The sequence below is a fragment of the Ranitomeya variabilis genome, chromosome 2 (genome assembly GCF_051348905.1).
Source record: "Ranitomeya variabilis isolate aRanVar5 chromosome 2, aRanVar5.hap1, whole genome shotgun sequence".
In the NCBI taxonomy this organism is placed as follows: Eukaryota; Metazoa; Chordata; class Amphibia; order Anura; family Dendrobatidae; genus Ranitomeya; species Ranitomeya variabilis.
Window position 1 is genome coordinate 200,290,661 of NC_135233.1, and position 26,073 is coordinate 200,316,733.

At 44.8% G+C, this 26,073-nt stretch overlaps 1 protein-coding gene across 3 annotated transcripts in view; it reads left to right on the forward strand.

The window, feature by feature from the left end:
- Positions 1-26,073, forward strand: part of ASTN2 (astrotactin 2) — a 939,506-nt gene that overhangs the window by 387,197 nt on the left and 526,236 nt on the right. Inside the window, exon 1 of one of the 3 annotated variants that reach the window (XM_077283458.1) lies at positions 11,348-11,446. The exons of the other annotated variants lie outside the window; for them this stretch is intronic. The gene's annotated coding sequence lies outside the window, so the exon portion shown is untranslated. Of the gene's footprint in view, positions 1-11,347; positions 11,447-26,073 lie in introns of those variants that run through there. 3 annotated transcript variants of the gene reach the window in all.

Genomic DNA, 26,073 nt, shown 5'->3' on the forward strand with positions numbered 1-26,073 from the left:
CTGCTATTCCAGCGGCGAGCCCAGGATCCGCGTGCATGCATTCCACCGTTTCTAAAAGGGCAGCCCATATCCTGTGTCCCATTAGTCCAGTATAGTTGGTCCTTGTTCCAAGCTCCACCACGGCGGTTTCTGCACCCTGAAACTGCATTGGCCCGTCTGCTATCAGGAAACTGCACAGTCTGAATCTTTCCCTGTGGTGGTCCTGTCGGCACATTCTGAACCTGTCCCTGTGGTCATCCTTTCAGCGTGGTCTGAACCTATTCCTGTGTCCATCTCAACTGGTATCCAAAGACTGCAGTCTGAACCTGTCTCTTTGGCTGTTTTGTCAGCACTGTCTGGACCTATCTCCGTGGCCATCCCGTCTGCTATCTGGAGACTGCACAGTCTGAACCTGTCCCTGTGGCTATCCTGTCTGCATTACGGACATTGATCACCCGGATATCCTCTTACCGCAAGATACAGGTATATCTTGATAAAGGCTCACAGCGAGCCGAAACATTGAAATTAATACCTGATACATTCATCTTATTCTGTTACCGTATGCAGAACTTGTTTTTTGAAATAGAGAAAACTCAGAAGATTATAAATAAACTTTATCATTCATTTGGAACCTTTTGTGTGCCGGTGTTCTTTTCTGATATTTACTTGTTTTTTCTCCCGAGCACCTGTTGAATATAGTGAGCACCCCCTTTTCATAATTTTGGGATATCCTGTCAGCACAGTCTGAACTTGTCCCTACCCTGTCTAGGAATCTGAGTAAAATGACTTAGACCCTTCCGGTCAGCTGCTACTGCCGGACATCGCCCTGGAGTGGCACCTGACAGCTACCTGCCGCACAACCAGCAGGGAGTACGTCAGCGTCTAAAAATCACTAAAATTGACAAATCTCCGGGCCTGGAAGGGATACACCCTCGAGTACTGCAGGAATTAAGTACATTCATTGATAGACCATTATTTTTAATCTTTAAAGAGTCCATAATAACAGGGTCTGTACCACAGGACTGGCGTATAGCAAATGTGGTGCCAATATTCAAAAGGGGACAAAAACTGAACTCGGAAATTGTAGGCCAGTAAGCTTCACCTCTACTGTGGGTAAAGTCCTCGAGGGCATTCTAAGGGATGCTATGCTGGAGTATCTGAGGAGGAATAACCTCATGACCCAATACCAACATGGGTTTACTAGGGACCGTTCCTGTCAGACTAATCTCATCAATTTCTATGAAGAGGTAAGTTACGGACTGGACCAAGGGAACCCAGTGGACATAGTGTATATGGACTTTTCAAAAGCTTTTGATACAGTGCCACCCAAAAGGTTGATACATAAAATGAGAATAATGGGGATAGGGGAAAATATGTGTAAGTGGGTTAAGAGCTGGCTCAGCGATAGGAAACAAAGGGTGGTTATTAATGGAGCACACTCGGACTGGGTCATGGTTAGCAGTGGGGTACCACAGGGGTCAGTATTGGGACCTCTTCTTTTTAACATTTATTAATGATCTTGTAGAGGGCATACAGAGTGGAATTTCAATATTTGCAGATGACACTAAACTAAAGGGTAACACTACTGCAGATGATACTACTGCAGATGACACTAAAGGGTAATCAATACAGAAGAGGCCAATTTTATATTACAGGATGATTTATGTAAACTAGAAGCTTGGGCTGATAAATGGCAAATGAGCTTTAATGGGGATAAATGTAAGGTCATGCACTTGGGTAGAAGTAATAAGATGTATAACTATGTGCATTCTAAAACTCTGGGCAAAACCATCAATGAATAAAACCTGGGAGTATGGGTGGATGACAAACTCACATTTAGTGGCCAGTGTCAGGCAGCTGCTACAAAGGCAAATAAAATAATGGGATGCATTAAAAGAGGCATAGATGCTCATGAGGAGAACATAATTTTACCTCTATACAAGTCACTAGTGCGACCACACTTAGAATACTGTGTACAGTTCTGGTCTCCGGTGTATAAGAAAGACATAGCTGAACTAGAACGGGTGCAGAGAAGAGCGACCAAGGTTATTAGAGGACTGGGGGGTCTGCAATACCAAGATAGGTTATTACACTTGGGGCTATTTAGTTTGGAAAAACAAAGTCTAAGAGGTGATCTTATGTTAATGTATAAATATATGAGGGGACAGTACAAAGACCTTTCTGATGATCTTTTTAATCATAGACCGGTGACAGGGACAAGGGGGCATCCTCTACGTCTGGAGGAAAGAAGGTTTAAGCATAATAACAGACGCTTTACTGTAAAAGCAGTGAGACTATGGAACTCTCTGCCATATGATGTTGTAATGAGTGATTCATTACTTAAATTTAAGAGGGGACTGGATGCCTTTCTTGAAAAGTATAATGTTATAGGGTATATACACTAGATTCCTTGATAGGGCTTTGATCCAGGGAACTAGTCTGATTGCCGTATGTGGAGTCGGGAAGGAATTTTTTTCCCCAATGTGGAGCTTACTCTTTGCCACATGGGTTTTTTTTCCCTTCCTCTGGATCAACATGTTAGGGCATGTTAGGTTAGGCTATGGGTTGAACTAGATGGACTTAAAGACTTCCTTCAACCTTAATAACTATGTTACTATGTTACAAGCCTGACCACATCACTATAGGCTCTAGTGAACACCAAGGTAGCAGCTTAGTCGAACTTCTCCATGGTAGGTCCAGTCCGTGGCATAGTGGCTCCATGAATCATGTGCGCCACGTGAGTGCGTAACAGTTTAACAGTTTGCTCGGCCATGGGCCCCGCTGATCCCCAGTCCTCTCTGCGCTCTGAGCTGTGTCAGCAGCTGACCTACCAGCAACAGAGCCAGGAAAAAATGTAGTTACATCTTATGACACTAATGCCAAACTGTGGCATCTGGACAGTGTGACGCTCCCATAATAGAACCTGTCCTGTCTGATCTGCCTAGGTACTATGGGGATCTGAAGCAGTGGCATGGGTTTATGGACCAGTACATGCAGCACTATGATGTTTTCAGCCAGCAGTTTTCTTCATATCGGGCCAAGGTGGGAATCCTAATGTCCTACCTAGCAGGAGATGCCCTGGCATGGCTCATTCCCCTATGGGAGAAAGGAGTACCTATAACCTCAGACTTGCAGGCCTTCCTGGTGGCCTTCCGTATGATTTTTGATGAGCTGAACCTAGAGTCTCCAGAAAAAAATCCCTTCCCAGCTTCCAGGAGCAGAGCAGACGGGTGACACGTGTGAGGAAATCATCACATCTGGACCTGCCCTTTCAAAGACCACCCATTCCCCAGCCCATTGATACAGCTACCCTTGCAGAATCCATGAAGGTCAACCATGTTTAGCAGGCTGAGCAGAAGCCAGAACTCAGTCGTGAAATAGGATTGTAGTACTGCTGCTTTTGTTTGAAACATCCTGACAGTCTTTGTCCAGTAAAGCCTAAAAACTCCAAAAGCTTGGGCCAGTAGGAGAGGTTGCCCTTGGCAGAAGTGTTCCCTTTCCACAAATGACTATGACTGTATCTGTGGCAAGTGGAGGCTTCAGGTTGGCTGGAGAGTATGTGCTGCAAGCCATAAATAGTCAGTGTTAGATTCCCATTCGACAGCTACAGGACTGGTAAGGGTGTTGTCAGGTGAAGGAGCCCTACTCAGAAGCAGTCAAATCATGTCTGAACAGCTTAAAGGGACTCCATCACCCCCTCCAGCCGTTATAAACTAAAAGAGCCACCTTGTGCAGCAGTAATGCTGCATTCTGACAAGGTGGCTCTTTTAGTTATTGGTGCAGTCAAAGCAGAAATAAAGCGTTTTATAATTTCGCAAAAATACCTGTCTTTAGCCCTGGAGGCAGGTCTTAACCCCCCTGCTGCACACGCCACACTGCCGTCACTCAAGGCTTCTTTGGCGCTGGGCGCCACCCTGTCCGCGCTGTTTTCAAATCAAATCCGGCACCTGCGCTGTTTTGTTCTGCCTGGGGCAGGCACAGTGAACGCTGCCCGTCTGACCTCAGATGCAGTCTCGCAGACTGCGCCTGTCCGGCCACCCAGCTTGTGAATCCCAGCCCCGCACTTTGCATAATGCATAACACACTGCGGGGCTGGGATTCACAAGCTGGGTGGCCGCACAGGCGCAGTCTGCAAGGCTGCATCTGAGGTCAGACGGGCCTGTCCCAGGCAGAACAAAACAGCACAGGCACCGGATTTGATTTGAAAACAGCGTGGAGGGGGCGGTGCCCGGCGCCGAAGAAGCCTTGAGTGATGGCAGTGTGGCGTGTGCAGCAGGGGGGTTAAGACCTGCCTCCAGGGCTAAAGACAGGTATTTTTGCGAAATTATAAAACGCTTTATTTCTGCTTTGACTGCACCAATAACTAAAAGAGCCACCTTGTCAGAATGCAGCATTACTGCTGCACAAGGTGGCTCTTTTATTGTATAACGGCTGGAGGGGGTGACAGAGTCCCTTTAAGCCTCAGATCAAAGCATTATGCACAGAGGAAATTGCCTTGCATGTGCTGTCAGATGTTACCATCTGTCAGCCAGGGCTGAGAACTCAGGTACCTGTTATAGTCTGGAGTTCCTGTGTGGTGTTTCATTGGGGACAGCCGAGCCACCAGAGGTGTCTGGTCCCCTGGTCAGGTAGCAGTGTCGCCATGTTCTCCACCAGGTCTGAAGAAAGGGAAGTGAAGGCGATGTTACCACACAATCCCAGTGATTGTACCATTGATCTGTCAACAGCAACCACCTTCATGGGGGTATCATCCTGGGGACCTGGCTGAAGGTGGACCCAGAGCTGGTATCTTAAGTCTGTAGTAGGTCTGGCGAAGAGAACGTCAAGAATGTGGCATATTTCAAGCCTCTGCAATCCACCAACCAGGTGAAGGAACTCCAGTCAGTCCTGGAATCTTCTGGGGTGGTAACTGATCTCAACAAATTGAGAGAGACTTTCCAATAATAATAATCTTGATTTTTATATAGCGCTATCTTATTCTGCAGTGCTTTACAGTTTGCACACATTATCATCGCTGTCCCCAATGGGGATCACCATCTAAATTCCCTATCAGTATGTATTTGGATGAAACTGGAGTACCCAGAGGAAACCCACGCAAACATGAGGAGAACATACAAACTCCTTGCAGATGTTGTCCTTGGTGAGATTTGAAGAAGGGGCATAAGGGGGGATACTGTAGCGCTGCTGCCAGTATGCCTGCACGGTAACCCTTTCTCCCTCCATGCAGGGACCCTGGCTTAATCATCGCCACGGCCCTTGGTGTGGTCCCTGGCATGGTCCGGCTCACTTTCACTTCCTGGTTCTGTATGCGCACCCCAAATCCAGCGCACTTAGTACATGCGTGTGTGTTTGCCCTTAAAGGGGCAGCATGCATGTACTAAATGCCCTCAGCATGTTGTTGAGAGGCATTTAGTATAATGTAGTACACCTGCAAGATGGCTCCCAGCCAATAGCTGGGAGACATCTTGTATAAAAGACTTTCTCTCCTAGGGTGTCGCCAATCAACAAGTTGAATAATTAGTTAATAAGGTGTACTACTACTAGTGAGTTGTGTGGCTCCTATTTTCCCGGTGTGGCCAGAGCCTTAATGTTTTCCCTTGGTCCCAGTGTGGCTTTCCCTGCATCCTATGTCCCGTTAGTCCAGTATAGTTAGTCCTTTTTCCTGTCTCCGTTTTGGTGGTTTCTGTACCCTGAAATCAAATAGGTGGTACCTGAACTGTTTCCTGAGACCAGTGTGTCTAACCTGTCCCTGTGGCCGTCTTTTCTGCTATCCAGAGACTACACAGTCTGAAACTGTCCCTGTAGCTGTCCTGCGAATCTGCATAAAACGGCTTAGACCTTTGCAGTCAGCTGCTACTGACGAACGTTACCCTGGTGTGGCACCTGTCAGCTACCTGCTGCAGAAGCCTGACCTCATCATCAGAGGCTCCAGGGAACTCCAAGGCAGCTGCTTTGTCACACTCCTCGAGGGTAGGTCTGGTCCGTGACACAGTGGGTCCACAAACCACGTGCGTGTGTAACAGATTTTCAATAAAGAAGCGTTCCTAGGAAGGTTCATTTCATGACAGACATGCAAGCTAAACAGGCTGCCGATCACCCAATGAACAATCAAAATGTTTGTCATTCTTGTCAGCATATCATCCTGTGTAAACAGGGTCTGCACTACCAAGAACAATTGTAGCCTATGTGCAGTCAAAAATCTATTAGAGATCATTCAGTGCGCATGTGATACGTGATTTGCCAGTGTAAATAGGCTATTAAATGATCACCAATCAAATATTTACCAATGGTAATTTAATGTTGCAAAATCAGGTAATGTAAGCACACCTTTGGTCTAAAGTGAACTAATTGTTGTCGTAAGTGTGCAAAATAGTAACAATGTCAGTAAGTGACCTAACGTTTCCACCTTATAGAAATACAAAACCTACAAATAATTGGGGAGGCAGCCTAAGCAGTAGTATAAAAAAAAATATACAACTATACTATATCATGTATTAGTAGTCCCCAAACCCAGATTTTCCTATTACCGTATTTTTCAGATTATAAGACCCACTTTTTTCCCCCAAATTTGGGGGGGGGAATGGGGGTGCGTCTTATAATGTGTTTATACCTTACCGGTACCATTGCTGCAGGCCGCAAGCTGGGATAAGGGGGTGGCCGGCGATGCTATGGGTGCGCGATGGTGTTGCATGGGGTCTCTGGAGCTGCTGCAGGGGTCTCTGGTGCTGTGTGGGGGTCTCCAGTGCCACTGCGGGAGTCTCCGCTGCTGCGCAGGGGTCTCCGGTGCCGCGGGGGGCTCTGCTGACATTTTGCGAAAGGCCAGAGTCCCCCGAAGTTCCATGGTTTCCTGTGCGGTGGACTCCAGCAAAATGGCCACCGGGGGGGCGACGCATGTGCAGAAGGAGATCTCGGCACCAAGATCTCAGGAGATGAGATTTCAGCCCTGAGATCTCATCTCCCGAAATCTTGGTGCCAAGATCTCCATTTGCGCATGTGCCCCCCCAGCGGCCATTTTACCGGAGTCCACCGCACAGAAAACCGTGGAACTGCGGGGGGATCTGGCCTTTCACAAAATGTTGTCAGAGCCCCCTGCTGCACCGGAGACCCCAGTAACAGAGACCACCGCAGCAGTGCGCCGCACATCCGAACGCTGTCCCCAATGGGGCTCACAATCTAAATTCCCTATCAGTATGTATTTGGAATGTGGGCAGAAACCGGAGGAAACCCACGCAAACATGGGGAGAACAAACTCCTTGCAGATGTTGTCCAAGGTGGGATTAGAACCTAGGACTCCAGCGCTGCAAGGCTGCAGTGCTAACCACTGAGCTGCTGTGCTGCCCATGGTTAAACATATTTTGTTATACTCATGCTTATTTCTTTTATGTGTACTGAAACAACACAAAAAAACTGAGAAAAAAGGCAAATTAGACATAATTTCCCACTAAACCCCCAAATTTTTCCAGACAAAATTGTTTGCACCTTTCCAGAAATTAGGTAAACAACTTTGTTTCAAGCATGTTATGCTCGTTCAAACTCACTTATGACAAGTAACTGGTGTGGGCAGTATGAAAATCTCACCTGAAATAGAAAGAGAAGAAATTGACTCTATCTTTGCATTGTGTCTAAGCATGGAGAACAGAAAGAGAGTTTACAATCCATTGCACTGTAGCTAAGGCTCAGGGTAAATCAGTGTCAGCGCAAACTATCCGTCGACATTTGAATGAAATGAAATGCTATGGCAGGAGACACAGAAGAACTCCATGGCTGACACAGACTTAAAAAAGTTTGACTGTAGTTTGCAAAAATGTACATGAGTAAGCCAAAATCCTACTGGCAAAGCGACTTGTGCTCAGATGAGACCAATATAGAGCTTTTTGGTAAATCACCTCATTCTACTGTTTACAGAAAATGGAATGATGTCTATGAAGAAAAGAACACAGTACCTACAGTCAAATATGGTGGAGAGTCTAATATATTTTGGAGTCTAAAGATTTGGGTTGCAATGTTTCAGAAGCTGGGTTTGTGTCCTAGGTCATGGGTAGGGATGAGCAGATCCGTGGTTCAGCCAAACTTAAGTCTGAAGTTCTATTCGGGTACCAGAACTCTATGCAAACTTGAACCAGAACCCAAACCCCATAGAAGTCAATTTGGACCCAAACTTTGGTGCTGTAAAATGGTAATGGTCATGGTAAGGTCTAGGGGGCCACCCAAGGAAGCAAGGTCTCTCTCTCCTGGAGCTTTGAACACTAAAACGAACTTCCAGCAGAAGTTCTTATTCTGAGTTCAGCACCGAACACTAGGTGTCCGGTTCGAACCCCAAACTTTGCAGTTCGGCTTCGCTTATCTCTAGTCATGGTTCTTCCAGCCAGACAATGACCTCATATATATTTCAAGAAGCACCCAGAAATGGAAATAAAGCACTGGAGAGTTCTGAAGTGGTCAGCAGTGAGTCAGGATCTAAATCCCATAGAAAACCTGATTAGAGATCTTAAAATTGCTATAGGGAGAAGGTGCCTTCAAATATGAGAGACCTGGAGCAGTTTGTCAAAGAAGAGTGGTCCAAAATTCCAGTTGAGAAGAGTAAGAAGCTTGATGATGGTTATAGGAAGTGATTCATTTACCGGTATTTTAAAGGGTGTGCCCTATTTTGGGATTTTGTGTGAAATTATGTCTAATTTGCTTTTTTTTCTCTGTTTTTTTTTTTTTCATGTTGTTTCAATCCACACAAAGGAATTCTCAAAAGCCTCAATTCATGGATAAAATCTGTTTTCAGTGAATACAGATTTTCCCTTTAATGAGATATGAGATGACATGGTACTTATAAAGTTCTATGGAACTTGTAGTAGAATATTTAATATAACCAGAGATGTGTCCTTTTGTTCGAAGTTTCCGGTGCATGTGCATGAGGCAACGCATGCTGCACAACGGCATTATTATCTCCAAGACGTCAGTTGGAACAGCTTCACTGGTGGTGACGGAGGAGAGAGAGAGAGAGAGAGGGTGAGGAGTAAGAGAGGTTGAGGATAGAGAGAATGAGGAGAGACAGAGAGAAGGTGAGGAGAAAGTGATGAGAAAGAGAGGGTGAGGAGAGACAGAGAGAAGGTGAGGAGAGATATAGGGGGTGAGGAGAGACAGAAAGAGGGTGAGGAGAGAAAGAGAGGGTGAGGAGAAAGAGATGGTGAGGAGAGAGAGGGGGCCAGGAGAGACAGAGAGCGGGTGAGGAGAGAGATAGGGGGTGAGTAGAGACAGAAAGAGGTTGGGGAGAGAGAGTGAGGAGGAAGAGAGGGTGAGGGGAGAGAGGGGGCGATGAGAGAGAGTGAGAGGGTGAGGAGAGACAGAAGGGGTGAGGATAGACAGAAAGAGGGTGAGAAGAGAGGGTGAAGAGAAAGAGAGGGTGAGGAGAGAGAGGTAGTGAGGAGAGACATAGAGGGTGAGGAGAGAGACAGAGAGGGTGAGGAGAGAGGGTGAGTGGGTGGAGAGAGAGTGAGAGGGTGAGGAGAGAGAGACAGGGTGAGAAGAAAGAGAGGGTGAGGAAAGACAGAGAAGGTGAGGAGAGAGATAGGGGGTGAGGAGAGACAGAAAGAGGGTGAGGAGAGAAAGCGAGGGTGAGGAAAAAGAGATGGTGAGGAAAGAGAGAGAGGGGCCAGGAGAGACAGAGCGGGTGAGGAGAGAGATAGGGGGTGAGTAGAGACAGAAAGAGGGTGAGGAGAGAGAGTGAGGAGGAAGAGAGGGTGAGGGGAGAGGGGGCGATGAGAGAGTGAGAGGGTGAGGAGAGACAGAGGGGGTGAGGAGAGACAGAAAGAGGGTGAGGAGAGTGAGGTAGTGAGGAGAGACAGAGGGGGTGAGGAGAGACAGAAAGAGGGTGAGGAGAGAGGGTGAAGAGAAAGAGAGGGTGAAGAGAAAGAGAGGGTGAGGAGAGAGAGGTAGTGAGGAGAGACAGAGGGTGAGGAGAGAGACAGAGAGGGTGAGGAGAGAGAGTGAGAGGGTGAGGAGAGAGAGACAGGGTGAGAAGAAAGAGGGTGTGGAGAGAGAGGGGGTGAGGAGAGACAGAAAGAGGGTGAGGAAAGAGAGTAAGGATGAGGAGAAAGAGAGAGGGGTGAGGAGAGACAGAGAGACAGTGAGGAGAGACAAAGAGAGGATGAGGAGAGAGAGTGAGAGGGTGGAGAGAGAGTGAGAGGGTGAGGAGACAGAGTGGGAGAAGAGAGAGGTGAGGAGAGAGAGGATATGGAGAGAGGGTGAGGGAGAGAGTAAGGAGAGAGCGGGGGTGAGGATAGACAGAAAGAGGGTGAGGAGAGAGATTGAGAGGGTGAGGAGAGAGAGTGAGAAGAGAGAGAGGTGAGGAGAGAAAGAGGGTAGGGAGAGAGAGGGTGAGGAGAGAGATAAAAAGGATGAGGAGAGAGAAAGAGAGAGACACAAATGTACCAACAAAAATGCTCTCCACCCAGGCATAGAACAGGTTCAATAGCTCGTGTCTATATGTGCCTTTAGCTGTTTCTTCTCCCCTCGCCATAGAATGTGACAGTTGGTGCTTTGATATTGCTAGGTAATCTGGAAATCAGTCTTCAGTGATCACAGATTCTACCCTTGAATTAAGGGAAAACGGTGATCAGTACAAGTGGAAAAAGAAGTAGATTTCTCTGCCAAAATATATTTCAAAGTTTTTTTTTATTTTCATGTGTACTATTAATTTATTGATATAGCGCCATTACTTCCAAGGTGTTTTACAGACATCATCATCATCACTGTTCCCATTTGGGTTCATAACCTAAATTCCCTATCAGTATGTCTTTGGAATCTGGGAGGAAATTGGAGAACCTGGAGGAAACTCACACAAACACGGGGAGAACATACAAACTACTTGCAAATGTTGTCCTTGGTGGGATTTGAACCAAAGATCCCAGCGCTACAAAGCAACTATGATAACCACTGAGCCACCGTGCTGCCTGTTTATGGCAGAAAAATGTACGATTGTTACTTTTTATTTTAACTCAAGCCTAAGTTGTGTAGAACATTTGTATCTACATTTCACATAAATATGATAAAGCCTACAAAAATCTTGAGCTTTAGAACTTGTTATTTAAAAACATCCCTGACCTTGGAGGGTCAAGATCATATCATCCCACTGAAAGTTGAAGATGACGTTTATTTGGGTTATTCATTGAGTCAATGATCAGAAAAACAGTGGTGAAAATCGCTTCAGTTGAAGAAACAGTTGAAAAAAGTTTTACAATGACCTAGTCACAAGCCCAACGTGAAAACGTTAGAAGACTTAAAACAAGGAGTTCACGTATTAAAACTATCCAACGTGTCTGAATTATACCAACTCTGCCAAGATGAGCAGGAGCCAAATGTTCAGTGCCAAGGACGTCTCTGGGAAAGGCTTTCCTGATCTCACAGGACGGGCTCGAAATATATGGCTGCTGCTCAGAACCGCTATCCACTCTTGGGAAAGAGACCTAAAAGGGGGGTATGTTTTCTCAGTATGTCTGGCTGTTATGAGTGCATGGAATAGATGCATAGTTGACTGTCCTTGAAATTCAGTAGCCATGCCAAGATGTCAAGAATTGCCCCAAATCTGTTTTTCAGAATTAATGAACCTTGGAACTATACTTCTTTTTTATTACATGTAGATGTGATTTTAATAACCAATTTATTAATTGTACGCTGTGAAGTTTTTACTAATTGGGAAGGGAATTTTCAACCACGCATAGTAAAGTTCAGCAAGGATAATCTGGATGCGAGCATCGTGTTTGGCTCATACCTTGCATCCTGGCGATTCTGCCAGGAACAACCTAATGGTGCACAGCTCACAGCTGCACTGCAAAAAATATTGCCCGTGGATATCTAATTCTATAATGATATATGTTTAAATCTAATTAATCTTAATATTTATTGAAAGGACGTTCTGTAGTGCATCAGATATGTGGATGTACAATAGATGACAATGAAATATGAATAAGTTCGCATTTTGACTTTCCTAGTTCAGACAATTGATAATCTGAGCTAAATAACTTTCCATTTTTTCTAGCAAAAGTACAGGTGCATCTCACAAAATGAGAATATCATCAAAAAGTTAATTTATTTCAGTTTTTCAATACAAAAACTGAAACTCATATATTATATAGAGTCATTACAGAGTGATCTATTTCACGTGTTTATTTCTGTTAATGTTGATGATTATGGCTTACAGCCAATGAAAACCCAAAAGTCATTATCCCAGTAAATTAGAATACTTTATAACACCAGCTTGAAAAAATATTTTAAAACCCGAAATGTTGGCCTACTGAAATGTATGTTCAGTAAATGCAGCCAATACTTGGTCGGGGCTCCTTTTGCATCAATTACTGCATCAATGCGGCGTGGCATGGAGGTGATCAGCCTGTGCACTGCTGAGGTGTTATGGAAGCCCAGGTTGCTTTGATAGCAGCCTTCAGCTCGTCTGCTGTTGTGAACTCTGTTTTCGGGCTCCCTCTTGTGGTCACTGGTGGTATGGTGTGATTTTTGCTTTGGGCTCCCCTGGTGGCTTTGTTTGTTATCCTGCTGGTCTCTGGCTATCAGCTGGTTTGTTATCCTCTGGGAGGTTCCTATATAGCTCTGTTTTACTTCCTCTTGTGGCCGGCTGTCGATGTAATCAGTGCTACTCAGATTCCTTCTGACTACCTTGCTCCCAGTCCACCCAGGACAAAGCTAAGTTTTGTTTGCTCATTTTTTGATCAGCAGTGTTTATCATGTTTTCTTGTCCAGCTTGCTAAAATGTGATTTCCTCGCTTGCTGGATGCTCTAGTGGACTGAGTTTCTCCCCACACACCATTAGTTGGTGTGTGGGTTCTTGTAATCTCAGGATGGATATTTTGTAAGGGTTTTTTATTGATCGCATAGACCCCTGCTCTATTTTCTGCTTTCTAGTACTAGTGGGCCTCTTTTGCTGAATCTGATTTCATCCCTACGTATGTGCCTTCTTCTTACTTCACCGTTAATATTTGTTGGGGGCTTCTATATCTTTGGGGATTATTTCTCTGGAGGCAAGCGAGGTCTTTCTTTCTCTTTAGAGGTAGCTAGTTCCTCAGGCTGGCTCGAGACGTCTAGGAATTTTTTAGGCACGTTCACCGGCTACCTCTAGTTGTTTTGGATAGGTTCAGATTTGCGATCAGTCCAGTTACCATCTCCCTAGAGCTTGTCCTTAGTTTATTCACTTGCTGGTCTATTCGTGATCCTCAGCCACTAAGGATCATAACAGTACAGCCGGCCAGTAAAGTGTTAATTGCATGGCAGAAGCAGGAGAAAAGAAGCCTTGAGAATTTTTTTTTTTTCTTTGTTGTTGCTGTGTGTCTAGCTGCTGTGGCTAGCTTCTCTCCTCCTCTTAATCTTGGTGTGGCTCTGAGTTCAGCTGCTGACATGGATGTCCAGAGCTTGGCTTCCAGTCTGGATCATCTTGCTGCTAGGGTTCAAAGTATTCAGGATTTTGTTGTTCACAGTCCTATGTCAGAGCCTAGAATACCTATTCCGGAGTTGTTTTCTGGAGATAGATCTAGGTTCCTGAATTTTAGGAACAATTGTAAGTTGTTTCTTTCTTTGAAACCTCGTTCCTCTGGTGATGCCGTTCAGCAAGTTAAGATTATCATTTCCTTTTTGCGTGGTGATCCCCAAGATTGGGCCTTCGCATTGGCGCCAGGGGATCCTGCATTGCTTAGTGTAGATGCGTTTTTTCTAGCCCTTGGATTGCTCTATGAGGAACCTAATCTTGAGAACCAGGCTGAAAAAACGTTATTGGCCCTCTCGCAGGGGCAAGATGAAGCAGAGGTGTACTGCCAGAAATTTCGGAAATGGTCGGTGCTTACTCAGTGGAATGAGTGTGCCCTGGCTGCAAATTTCAGAGAAGGTCTTTCTGAAGCCATTAAGAATATCATGGTGGGGTTCCCTACGCCTGCAGGTCTGAATGAGTCAATGACTCTGGCCATTCAGATTGATCGGCGTTTGCGGGAGCGCAAACCTGTGCACCATTTGGCGGTGTCTTCTGAACAGACACCTGAATCTATGCAATGTGACAGAATTATGACCAGAAGTGAACGGCAAAATTATAGACGGCAAAATGGGTTGTGCTTTTACTGTGGTGACTCAGCTCATGTTATCTCAGCATGCTCTAAGCGCAAAAAAAAGGTTGATAAATCTGTCACCATTGGTACTTTACAGCCTAAGTTCATTTTGTCTGTTACCCTGATTTGTTCCCTGTCATCTTACCCGGTTAATGCTTTTGTAGATTCAGGTGCCGCCCTGAGTCTCATGGATTGGTCATTTGCCAGGCGCTGTGGTTTTGATTTGGAGCCTTTAAAATTCCCTATTCCACTAAGGGGAATTGATTCTACACCATTGGCTACGAATAGACCTCAGTACTGGACACAAGTGACCATGTGCATGACTCCTGTTCATCAGGAGGTGATTCGCTTTCTTGTACTGCATAATTTGCATGATGTCGTCGTGTTGGGTCTACCATGGTTGCAGACTCATAATCCAGTCCTGGATTGGAAAGCTATGTTGGTGTCAAGTTGGGGTTGTCAGGGAATTCATGGTGACGCTCCTGTGCTGTATATTGCTTCGTCCACTCCTTCTGAAGTCCCTACGTTTTTTTCAGACTACCAGGATGTATTTGAGGAGCCCAAACTCAATTCTCTACCTCCTCATAGGGATTGTGATTGTGCTATAAATTTGATTCCTGGTAGTAAGTTTCCCAAGGGACGACTTTTCAATTTATCTGTGCCGGAGCATGCTGCCATGCGGAGTTATATAAAGGAGTCTTTAGAGAAGGGACATATTCGCCCGTCCTCATCCCCTCTTGGTGCAGGATTCTTTTTTGTGGCTAAAAAGGATGGTTCCCTGAGACCCTGTATTGATTATCGCCTTTTGAATAAAATCACGGTCAAATTTCAGTATCCTTTGCCATTGTTAACTGATTTGTTTGCTCGCATTAGGGGGTCTAGTTGGTTCACCAAGATAGATCTTCGTGGTGCGTATAACATTGTGCGTATAAAACAGGGTGATGAATGGAAAACTGCATTTAATACGCCTGAAGGCCATTTATGCATGACATCTTCCGTGAATATCTGGATAAGTTTATGATTGTGTATCTGGATGATATTCTGTTTTTTTCGGATGATTGGGAGTCTCATGTTAAGCAGGTCAGGATGGTCTTTCAGGTCCTACGTGACAATGCTTTATTTGTGAAGGGCTCAAAATATCTTTTTGGAGTCCAGAAGATTTCTTTTTTGGGTTTCATTTTTTCTCCTTCTACTATTGAGATGGACCCAGTCAAGGTTCAGGCTATTCATGACTGGACACAGCCTACATCTGTTAAGAGTCTTCAGAAGTTCTTGGGTTTTGCTAATTTTTACCGTCGCTTCATAGCTAATTTTTCTGGCGTTGTTAAGCCTTTGACGGATTTGACCAAGACGGGTTCTGATGTGACTAATTGGTCTTCTGTGGCTGTGGAGGCCTTTCGGGAGCTGAAGCGTCGGTTTTCTTCGGCTCCGGTCTTATGTCAGCCAGATGTCTCACTTCCCTTCCAGGTGGAGGTTGATGCTTCCGAGATTGGAGCGGGGGCTGTTTTGTTGCAGAGAAGCCCCGATGGCTCTGTGATGAAGCCATGTGCTTTCTTTTCAAGAAAGTTTTCGCCTGCCGAGCGGAATTATGATGTCGGTAATCGGGAGCTGTTGGCTATGAAGTGGGCATTTGAGGAGTGGCGACATTGGCTCGAGGGAGCTAAACATCGTGTGGTGGTCTTGACTGACCACAAGAATTTGATTTATCTCGAGTCGGCCAAGCGGCTGAATCCCAGACAGGCTCGTTGGTCATTGTTTTTCTCTCGTTTTGATTTCATGGTCTCGTACCTGCCGGGTTCGAAGAATGTGAAGGCTGATGCTCTTTCTAGGAGTTTTGTGCCTGACTCTCCTGGAGATTCAGAGCCGGCTGGTATCCTTAGAGAAGGGGTGATTTTGTCTGCCATCTCCCCAGATTTGCGACGTGTGCTGCAAGAGTTTCAGGTGGATAGACCTGACCGCTGTCCACCGGAGAGACTGTTTGTCCCGGATAGATGGACCAACAGAGTCATCTCCGAGGTTAATTCCTCGGTGTTGGTGGGCCATCCTGGAATATTTGGTACCAGAGACTTGGTGGCCAGGTCTTTTTGGTGGCCTTCCTTGTCGCGGGATGTGCGTTCCTTTGTGCAGTCTTGTGGAATTTGTGCTCGGGCGAAGCCTTGCTGTTCTCGTGCCAGAGGTTTGCTGTTACCTTTGCCTGTCCCGAAGAGGCCTTGGACGCACATTTCCATGGATTTTATTTCAGATCTCCCTGTCTCTCAGAGAATGTCTGTCATCTGGGTGGTGTGTGATCGTTTTTCTAAGATGGTCCATTTGGTGCCCTTGCCTAAGTTGCCTTCCTCCTCCGAGTTGGTTCCACTGTTTTTTCAAAATGTGGTTCGTTTGCACGGGATTCCTGAGAACATTGTTTCTGACAGAGGATCCCAGTTTGTGTCTAGATTTTGGCGGACCTTTTGTGCTATGTTGGGCATTGAATTGTCTTTTTCGTCGGCCTTCCATCCTCAGAGGAATGGCCAAACCGAGCGAACTAATCAGACCTTGGAGACTTATTTAAGATGTTTTGTTTCTGCTGACCAGGACGACTGGGTTACTTTTTTACCGTTGGCCGAGTTTGCCCTTAATAATCGGGCTAGTTCTGCTACTTTGGTTTCTCCTTTTTTTTGTAATTCGGGGTTTCATCCTCGTTTTTCCTCGGGTCAGGTGGAGCCTTCTGACTGTCCTGGAGTGGATGTTGTGGTGGATAGGTTGCATCAGATTTGGAATCATGTGGTGGACAATTTGAAGTTGTCACAAGAGAAGGCTCAGCTCTTTGCCAACCGCCGTCGCTGTGTGGGTCCCCGACTTCGCGTTGGGGACTTGGTGTGGCTGTCTTCTCGCTTCGTTCCTATGAAGGTCTCCTCTCCTAAGTTCAAGCCTCGGTTTATCAGTCCTTATAAGATTCTGGAAGTCCTTGGCCCTGTGTCATTCCGTCTGGACCTCCCGGCATCATTTGCCATTCATAATGTGTTCCATCGCTCGTTGTTGCGGAGGTATGTGGTACCTGTGGTTCCTCCGGTTGAGCCTCCTGCCCCGGTGCTGGTTGAGGGAGAATTGGAGTATGTTGTGGAGGAGATCTTGGATTCTCATGTTTCTAGACGGAGGCTCCAGTATTTGGTCAAGTGGAAGGGCTATGGTCAGGAGGATAATTCTTGGGTTGTCGCCTCTGATGTTCATGCGGACGATTTGGTTCGTGCCTTCCATGTGGCTCATCCTGATCGCCCTGGGGGTTTTCATGAGGGTTCGGTGACCCCTCCTTAAGGGGGGGGTACTGTTGTGAACTCTGTTTTCGGGCTCCCTCTTGTGGTCACTGGTGGTATGGTGTGATTTTTGCTTTGGGCTCCCCCTGGTGGCTTTGTTTGTTATCCTGCTGGTCTCTGGCTATCAGCTGGTTTGTTATCCTCTGGGAGGTTCCTATATAGCTCTGTTTTACTTCCTCTTGTGGCCGGCTGTCGATGTAATCAGTGCTACTCAGATTCCTTCTGACTACCTTGCTCCCAGTCCACCCAGGACAAAGCTAAGTTTTGTTTGCTCATTTTTTGATCAGCAGTGTTTATCATGTTTTATTGTCCAGCTTGCTAAAATGTGATTTCCTCGCTTGCTGGATGCTCTAGTGGACTGAGTTTCTCCCCACACACCATTAGTTGGTGTGTGGGTTCTTGTAATCTCAGGATGGATATTTTGTAAGGGTTTTTTATTGATCGCATAGACCCCTGCTCTATTTTCTGCTTTCTAGTACTAGTGGGCCTCTTTTGCTGAATCTGATTTCATCCCTACGTATGTGCCTTCTTCTTACTTCACCGTTAATATTTGTTGGTGGCTTCTATATCTTTGGGGATTATTTCTCTGGAGGCAAGCGAGGTCTTTCTTTCTCTTTAGGGGTAGCTAGTTCCTCAGGCTGGCTCGAGACGTCTAGGATTTTTTTAGGCACGTTCACCGGCTACCTCTAGTTGTTTTGGATAGGTTCAGATTTGCGATCAGTCCAGTTACCATCTCCCTAGAGCTTGTCCTTAGTTTATTCACTTGCTGGTCTATTCGTGATCCTCAGCCACTAAGGATCATAACAGTCTGCATTGTTGGGTCTGGTGTCTCTCATCTTCCTCTTGACAATACCCCATAGATTCTCTATGTGGTTAAGGTCAGTTGAATTTGCTGCCAATCAAGCATAGTGATACTGTTGTTTGTAAACCAGGTGTTGGTACTTTTGGCACTGTGGACAGGGGCCAAGTCCTTCTGGAGAATTAAATTTCGATCTCCATAAAGCGTGTCTGCAGAGGGAATCATGGAGTGCTCTAAAATTTCCTGGTAGACGGCTGTGCTGACTTTGGTCTTGATAACACACAGTGGACCTACACCAGTAGATGACATGGCTGCCCAAACCATCACTGATTGTGGAAACTTCACAATAGACCTAAAGCAGCTTAGATTGTGTGCCTCTCCACTCTTCCTCCAGACTCTGGGCCTTAAAATCTAAAACATAAAACAAAATGTTGCATAATTTTTATCACCTCTCACTCTAGTCCCTTCCTGAAGTAAGGTTTCTTTTGGAGTTTTTAATTTGGTGCATTTTTAGACAAAGGTAAAACTTTTTAAAGGGTTTCCGCCTTTCATTGCTGAAATGTCACAAACAACAGTTATAAGACAAAAATAAAGAGCATTTTTAGCTTTGTAAAAAATTCTACCCTGTGTTCTATTTTGAAGAATTGGACTGAAAATATCAGGAAAGAAAAAAAAAAGGAAAAGTGACTTCAATAAATTGCAAATGATGAATGTGGGTTGTCAAGGATGACATTGGGAAGATCACGCAGATCCCCCCGATGTCAACAGTGGAACGCAACCAGTGGAATGCAACTCCACTGCCTTCATTTGTCAGAACAATTATGCAATTGGCTGACCAGTGATGGACGAGGCCATGGCTGCTTTCACTAGTGAGACAGTTATTGAGAAACTAACAATGAGCGTATGGTATATACACTTCCGATTCCACGGCATGGAATATACACATGCCCCACTTAGGTCACTGCCAGCTTCAAAATAACAAAAAAGGAACAACTACTAGCTGCCATCATCAATCGTTTATACAGGCCACTTGTTACAGGTAGTGTATGGCTTCATTTGTGTGGTTTACAGAGCAAAAGGAACATAACTATTAAATTTTATATATTTAAACCAGAAATGTAGGCAGTGTTGATAAAAATATACAAAGATTATACAAAATGTGAACAAACCAATACTGTATACACAATTACATGTAATAAAAAGGAATAACAAAAGAAAAGTACGAAACCTGATGTCATGGAAATGGCTCAGAGATTAGCAGAGGGAAGCACTCTGATTAGGAAAATGGAATACTCTCACAGCAAACTTCTGTATTCCAGAATGAACAAAGACAGAGACCCACATTTTCATTTTTATCAGCTCAATGCTACTCCCACATATCCCACATTGATGAGTTCATGTGAGGGCTTGTTGTGGGATGTGCTGTGTCTTTCAGAATTCCATGAGATCTCGAAATTATAGGATATCTTCGCTCCTGGAGGTCCTAGGTGGTAGATATTGTCTTCATGTCTGTTATCATGATTTTATCTGTCTATACAGATGAAACATGGCCTGAAAAGCACCATCCATCAGATCGTTATTACGTTGGAGGGATTTGAATGGCCTTAAGGTGATGGGAGCGTATGCTTTATGTGTATATCTCTCCTAAATATTGAATCAATGCAAACCTCAATATTTATCACTGACCACTGAGTGAGTGAGTGAGTTTGGGGAAGGTATTTCTCCACCTCTGCGTAAAAATATCTCAGACTTACTGTTTTCTTCCCAACAGTTCTGGCTGCTTTAATGATCTGGTCACTGCAGGAGTTCCCTACTTCAATGGAGATGGACGTGTCTGCTCTCTCTTGCTTCCTAGTTTTAATTAGTTTTCTCTTTTCCCCAGCTATAATTAGTTTCTCCCCGCCACAATTAATCCCATATGTTCATTGTGTGGATGATATTTGCCCTCTCTGGAGATGTCTTATGTTATCTTACCTTGCAGCTGTATTTGCAATCTGTGTGAGGTCTGTCTATTTTAGACATAAATTAAAACAAACAATATTTTTGCCAAAGAAAAGAGTTTGATGTGTCTTGCTGATATCTTAAGATCGAATTTTTGCTACAAAATGGATAGACCTGTCACAAAACTCCAATACAACTCTGTAATCACAGTCTCTATAACAAGTCGTAGAAATTAAAAAGGGACAAAGTATATCAGTAAAAAAATAGATTACATTTAAGCAATGCAGCAAGTTTGTTGATTTAGAGCTAGTAGATGAATATCCCAAAATAAAAAAGAAAAGCATGAATTCAAGTTAAAGTGGATTGTCCAGACTTTTTTATTGATGATCTATTCTTAAGATGGTAGGTCATCAATATTTCATTAGAGGGCATACAACAACAGGTACCTCTAGCTGTTCTCAATAGCAGTGGAGGAGCTGCAAAGCTGTGGTAACTGCACAGAGTCCCATTCACATCAACAGCAATTGATGGAGCTGTGTAGTTGTGCTCAGCAATTGATCACATGCAGCTGCCATTGGCTCCAAGAACACCTAATCGGCGGCGGTGCACCCCCACCGATCAAATATTGACGACTTATTCTAAGGATAGGCCATCAGTGAAAGTGACAGACAATCCTTTAAATGTAATAACTATCCCTCCAAAGAAGAATTATTAACAGTGGGCTATGGACAAATTCAGGGTTGTATTGAACAACTCTTGATGCCCAAAGTTTGATTTGAAAATCTAGAACTTCAATGTCAAGAGAGTCTACGGACTCCTCATATTTTTGATAGTGCAGGGATATCTGTAAAAAGGAAGCAATTCCAGAAGGATACTTCTTTCTTTTCCATTTTTTTATATGTCAAGGAGTATAAAAGAAAATTGAGACTATAACTTGCTTCTGTAAACCAGGTTGGGGTGGGGAATTGAAAAGTAATCGTTACGTATTTTAGAAAAGATACTGCTTCGGTCAACCCACAGAGGGCATCTGAAAGCCCAACCTGTCAGGAACATTGTAAAATGCTTTACGGTTGGGGAGTTCGGGAAATCCTACATGGCATAAAAGCAGGTGAATGTTAAAAGTTGTTGCCAAAATAGTTCTATCGCCTAGCTAACTTTACATTTAATATTTAAAGAGAAAAAATAAAAAGTATCTCATCCGAAATACAGAAGAGATTGGAGTATGTGGGATGTTTTTCACGCTTAGATTCTGTTTGTGAAAAAGAATAAAAAACACTAATCTGATTAAATAACATTGGTCCTAGTTAATTGATAAACAAAAATTCCCTTAAAAGTCTGGTTTGCAGCTCTTCTCTTAGACAATTTGGTCCAGCGATATTTGGCCAGTGACCGAGTCTCCATGATATCAACTAGGAGGTAGGCCATTATTTTTATTTAAAAGGAAACAACTGAGATGCAATTGAACTGGAGACTTTCAGGCTTAATTACAGGGGATGAACAAAAATATCCTGTGAAATGATTAGGAATTGCAGCCGCTTTCTAATAAAGCCTCCTCATTTCAGGGGCTCAAAAGTAATTGGGCAAATTAACTTTACTATAAATAAAATGTTCATTTTTTATACTTTGTTGAGAATCCTTTGCTGCCATGACGGCCTGAAGTCTGGAACACATAGATGTCACCAAGCACTGGGTTTCCTTCTTTGTGATGCTTTCCAGGCCTCTACTGCGGCGACCTCAGTTCTTGTGGGTCTTTGTGCCTTAAGTTTTGTCTTCAGCCTGTGAAATGCTGCTCGATGGGGCTGAAATCTGGTGATTGACTAGGCATTTGCCAAATAATCCACTCCTTTGCTTTTGCAGTATGCTTTGGGTCATTGTCCATCTGTCCTGTGAGATGTCGTCCATTCCACTGTGCTGCATTTGGTTGAATCTGAGCAGAAGGTATAGCGCTATGCACACAGGATTCATCCGCCTGCTTCTGTCTACTGCCACATCATCAATAACTACTAGTGACCCAATGCCATTGGAAGCCATGAATGCCCGAACCATCACACTGCCTCCACCATGTGTTAGAGTATGTGCTGAGGATCAGGAGCTGGCCTAAGCTATCTGCATGCTTTCTTTTTCCCATCATTCTGGTACAGGTTGATCTTAGTTTTTGCTTTTCCAGAACTGTGCTAACTTCTTTAGATGTTTTTTGTCGAAGTCTAATCTGGCCTATTTTTAAAGGGAACCTGTCACCCCCAAAATGGCTGGTGAGGTAAGCCCACCGGCATCAGGGGCTTATCTACAGCATTCTGTAATGCTGTAGATAAGCCGCCGATGTTACCTGAAAGAGGAGAAAAAGACGTCAGATTATACTCACCCAGGGGCGGTCCCGGTGCGGTCCGGTCGGATGGGTGTCTCCGGTCCGCTCCGGCGCCTCCTATCTTCATTCCATGACGTTCTCTTCGGGTCTTTACGCCGCGGCTCCGGCGCAGGCGTACTTTGTCTGCCCTGTTGAGGGCAGAGCAAAGTACTGCAGTGCGCAGGCGCCGGAAAGGTCAGAGAGGCCCAGCACCTGCGCACTGCAGTACTTTGCTCTGCCCTCAGGGCAGACAAAGTACGCCTGCGCCGGAGCCGCGGCGTAAAGACCTGAAGAGGACGTCATGGAATGAAGATGGGAGGCGCCGGAGCGGACCGGAGACACCCATCCGACCGGACCGCAGCGGGACCGCCCCTGGGTGAGTATAATCTAACTTCTTTTTCTCCTCTTTCAGGTAACATCGGCGGCTTATCTACAGCATTACAGAATGCTGTAGATAAGCCCCTGATGCCGGTGAGCTTACCTCACCAGCCATTTTGGGGGTGACAGGTTCCCTTTAAGGCTGATGAATGGTTTGCAAATCTGTATTTGCTCTCATGAAGTCTTCCCTTTACGGCAGACTTAGATACTGAGACACCTACGTTCTGGAGAGTGTTCTTCACTTGTAGGATGTTGTGAAGGAGTTTTCTTCACCATGGAAAGGATTCTGCCATCATCCACCACTGTTCTCTTCCGTGGACATCCAGGCCTTTTTGAGTTCCCAGCTTACCAGTGCACTATTTTTTTGCAGAATGTACCAATCTGTTGATTTCTCCACTCTTAATATTTCTGCTACCTCTGTGATGAATTTTTATTTTTTTTAACCCTAATGATGATCTGTTTCTCTTCCATTGAGAGCTGCTTTGACCGCATGTTATGAGTTCGCAGTGACAGCTTCTAAATGCAAATGCCACACCTGGAATCAGCTCCAGACCTTTTATCGGCTTAATTGTTAATGAATTAATAAGGGAAAAGTCAATGCAGCCTATTAAAGAAATTTTGAGATAATTGTCCAATTACTTTTAATTTCATTAAAAAGAGGCAGCTCCATATTAAACAGCTGTAATTCATAAACCCTTACACTAATCAGGATGTGAATGCCCTCAAATTTTAGCTCAGAGTCGGCCCATATTGATTATATAACTGTATCTTAAATATGTTTTGGTAAAGAGTTAAAATGCTAAAACTTTTGTCACTGTCCAAATATTTCTGGATCCAACTGCAATTGCAGATTAAAATGTATTTTAGACTTGATGGTAAGTGCTTTAGAAATTGCAAATACAAATGAACTTTTCTCTCTGCTTCATCTAAAAACACAGGACTTAAATTAAGAGATTTCCATTAATTTGATGTGTTGCAAAATCATAATGTTTAGTTATTAAACATTGTCTTGTGTAATATCAGTAATTTGTGAGTTTGTTATAAAGTGAAAAAAAAAATGTCAGATTGTGATGTCAGTGTTAAAAGTATTATTATTTATTATTATAGCGCCATTTATTCCATTGCACTTTACATGTGAAAAAAGGGTATACGTAATAAAAAACAAGTACAATAATCTTTGCAAGCTTGCGGAACTGGAGAGAGTGAGCAGTCATTTACTTTAATAAACAGGTCTTTTGGGGGGGTTGAGTAAGATGGGGGAAAAATGATTTATTCTGTCTTGCCCATGTTATGTTTTAGAAATCTAGCAGAGAAAAAGGATGAACTAGTGGACAGACAATGTGGGTTTTGGTTAGCAGTAGTTGGGGCAAACCCCAACAGTAAAGTTTGGGGTCCGTACCGAACACCTACTGTTCGGGCATGGACCCTGAGCATGAATTTATCCAGGAAATCTGTGCTACTGTTAGGTTCGGCATCCTGAATATTGGGTGTTTCCCACTCTGTCATCTGCATGACAGCGTGAAAAATTCCAGGGGCTTTGATTGGCGATAAGATTATTACCACCGGTCAGAGAGCTGTAGTTCATCTGACAGCCAGCAACTTTTACCAGTGTTAAAAAGTTTACCTCTGGTCATAGAGGCATTGGTTAATGAGAGAATACTACTCCCATCAACCTACACTTGCTGCCAATTATAACAGCGAGAGCAGGCCCTGTTGATGGGAGATATGTAATCAAACAGCGCTATAAATAAATAAATAAAATTATGTGAGGTCTGTTCTGCTTTTGATAACCAGCATGGCTAAACTGACAACTGCGGGCTGCAACTCTCAGCTGTCAGCTTTATCATGGCTGGTTATCAAGAATAGAGGGGACCTCAAGCCTTTTTTTATTATTTAAATAAATAATTTTAAAAAATGGCGTGGGGTCGCCCCCATTTTTGATGACCAGCCAAGCTAAAGCAGACAGCTGGGACCTGGTAATCTTGGGTGGTATGGGGCCATACATATTGCCCCCCAGCCTAAAAATAGCAGTTATTAGATGCGCCAATTCTGGCGGTATACCTGGCTCTTCCACCTTGCCCTGTGGTGATGGCAAGTGGGGTTCATATTAGTGGAGCTGATGTTACCTTTGTATTGTCAGGTGACATTAAGCCCACATGTAAGTAATGGAGAGGTATCTATAAGGGGACACTGACAGATATGGGGCGAGATGAGGAGTTGGTGTGTGAGTGGGACTCACTAATATCCACTCTGTTACGTATGAAGAGATTCAAGATAGGGTCAAGTCTGTGATGCCAAGAGAGGAGAGAATCTGTAGTAAGAGGGAATAGTCCACTGTATCAAGAGCAGGTGACAGGTCTACGAGGAAGAGGACAGAGTTGTGTTGCTCTTGTTTGGCGCTTATTAGGTCATTGGTGACTTTAGTCAGGGCAGTTTCAGTGGAATGATGTGGTCGGAAGCCAGATTCTAAGTGGTCAAAGAGGGAGCAGGAGGAGAGGTGGAAGGTAATTTCGACATGAGGTGGGATGGGATCTGGTCAAGTGCACAGTTGGTGAGATGTGATCTTGAGAATAGAGAGAAAAGTTGACCTGTAATGGTGGAGAAGCGGGTTTTGAAGGAGGAAGGCTGAGTAATAATGAGTGTCACGCCGCTGCCGCCTCTCGCCGCCTCTTCCCATACTTACTTGTCCTCGGCGTCGCGGCGCGGTTGTTCCTCTGCAGCGTCCTCCTCTCAGCGCTCTCTCTCTCCTTCTGCTGGTCGGCTTGTGCGCACGCGCGCCAGGTTCAATTCCGCGCGTGCGCACTTCTAAAACTTCTTCCTACGCCTCCTGCTCTGTCCTCTCTATCACCCTGGAGGACTTTCACCCGGAGGTAATGCGCAGCACTCCTATTTATATCCGCCTCTTCCTCTCTCCTGTGCCTTTGGTCGTTTGTGCTACATTTTGCCCTAGGCCCTCTCTGCGTTCCTGTGTTCAGTGCTTGTCTCCTGATCTTTTGTTTTCTCTCCCTTCATCCAGTGCCCTGCTCGTTCCTGTGTTCCTGTCCAGTTCCTGCCTGTCTGCCAGCTCTTCCGTCCGTCCAGTGCCCTGCTCGTTCCTGTGTTCCTGTCCAGTACCTGCCTGTCTTCCAGCCCCTCCGTCCGTCTGTGCCCTACTCATTCCTGTGTTCCAGTCTGTTCCAGCCCATCTTCGTCCGCGGTACTCTGTTTGTCCGTTACCTGTGTTTCTTGCCCCGTATTCGCCAGTCC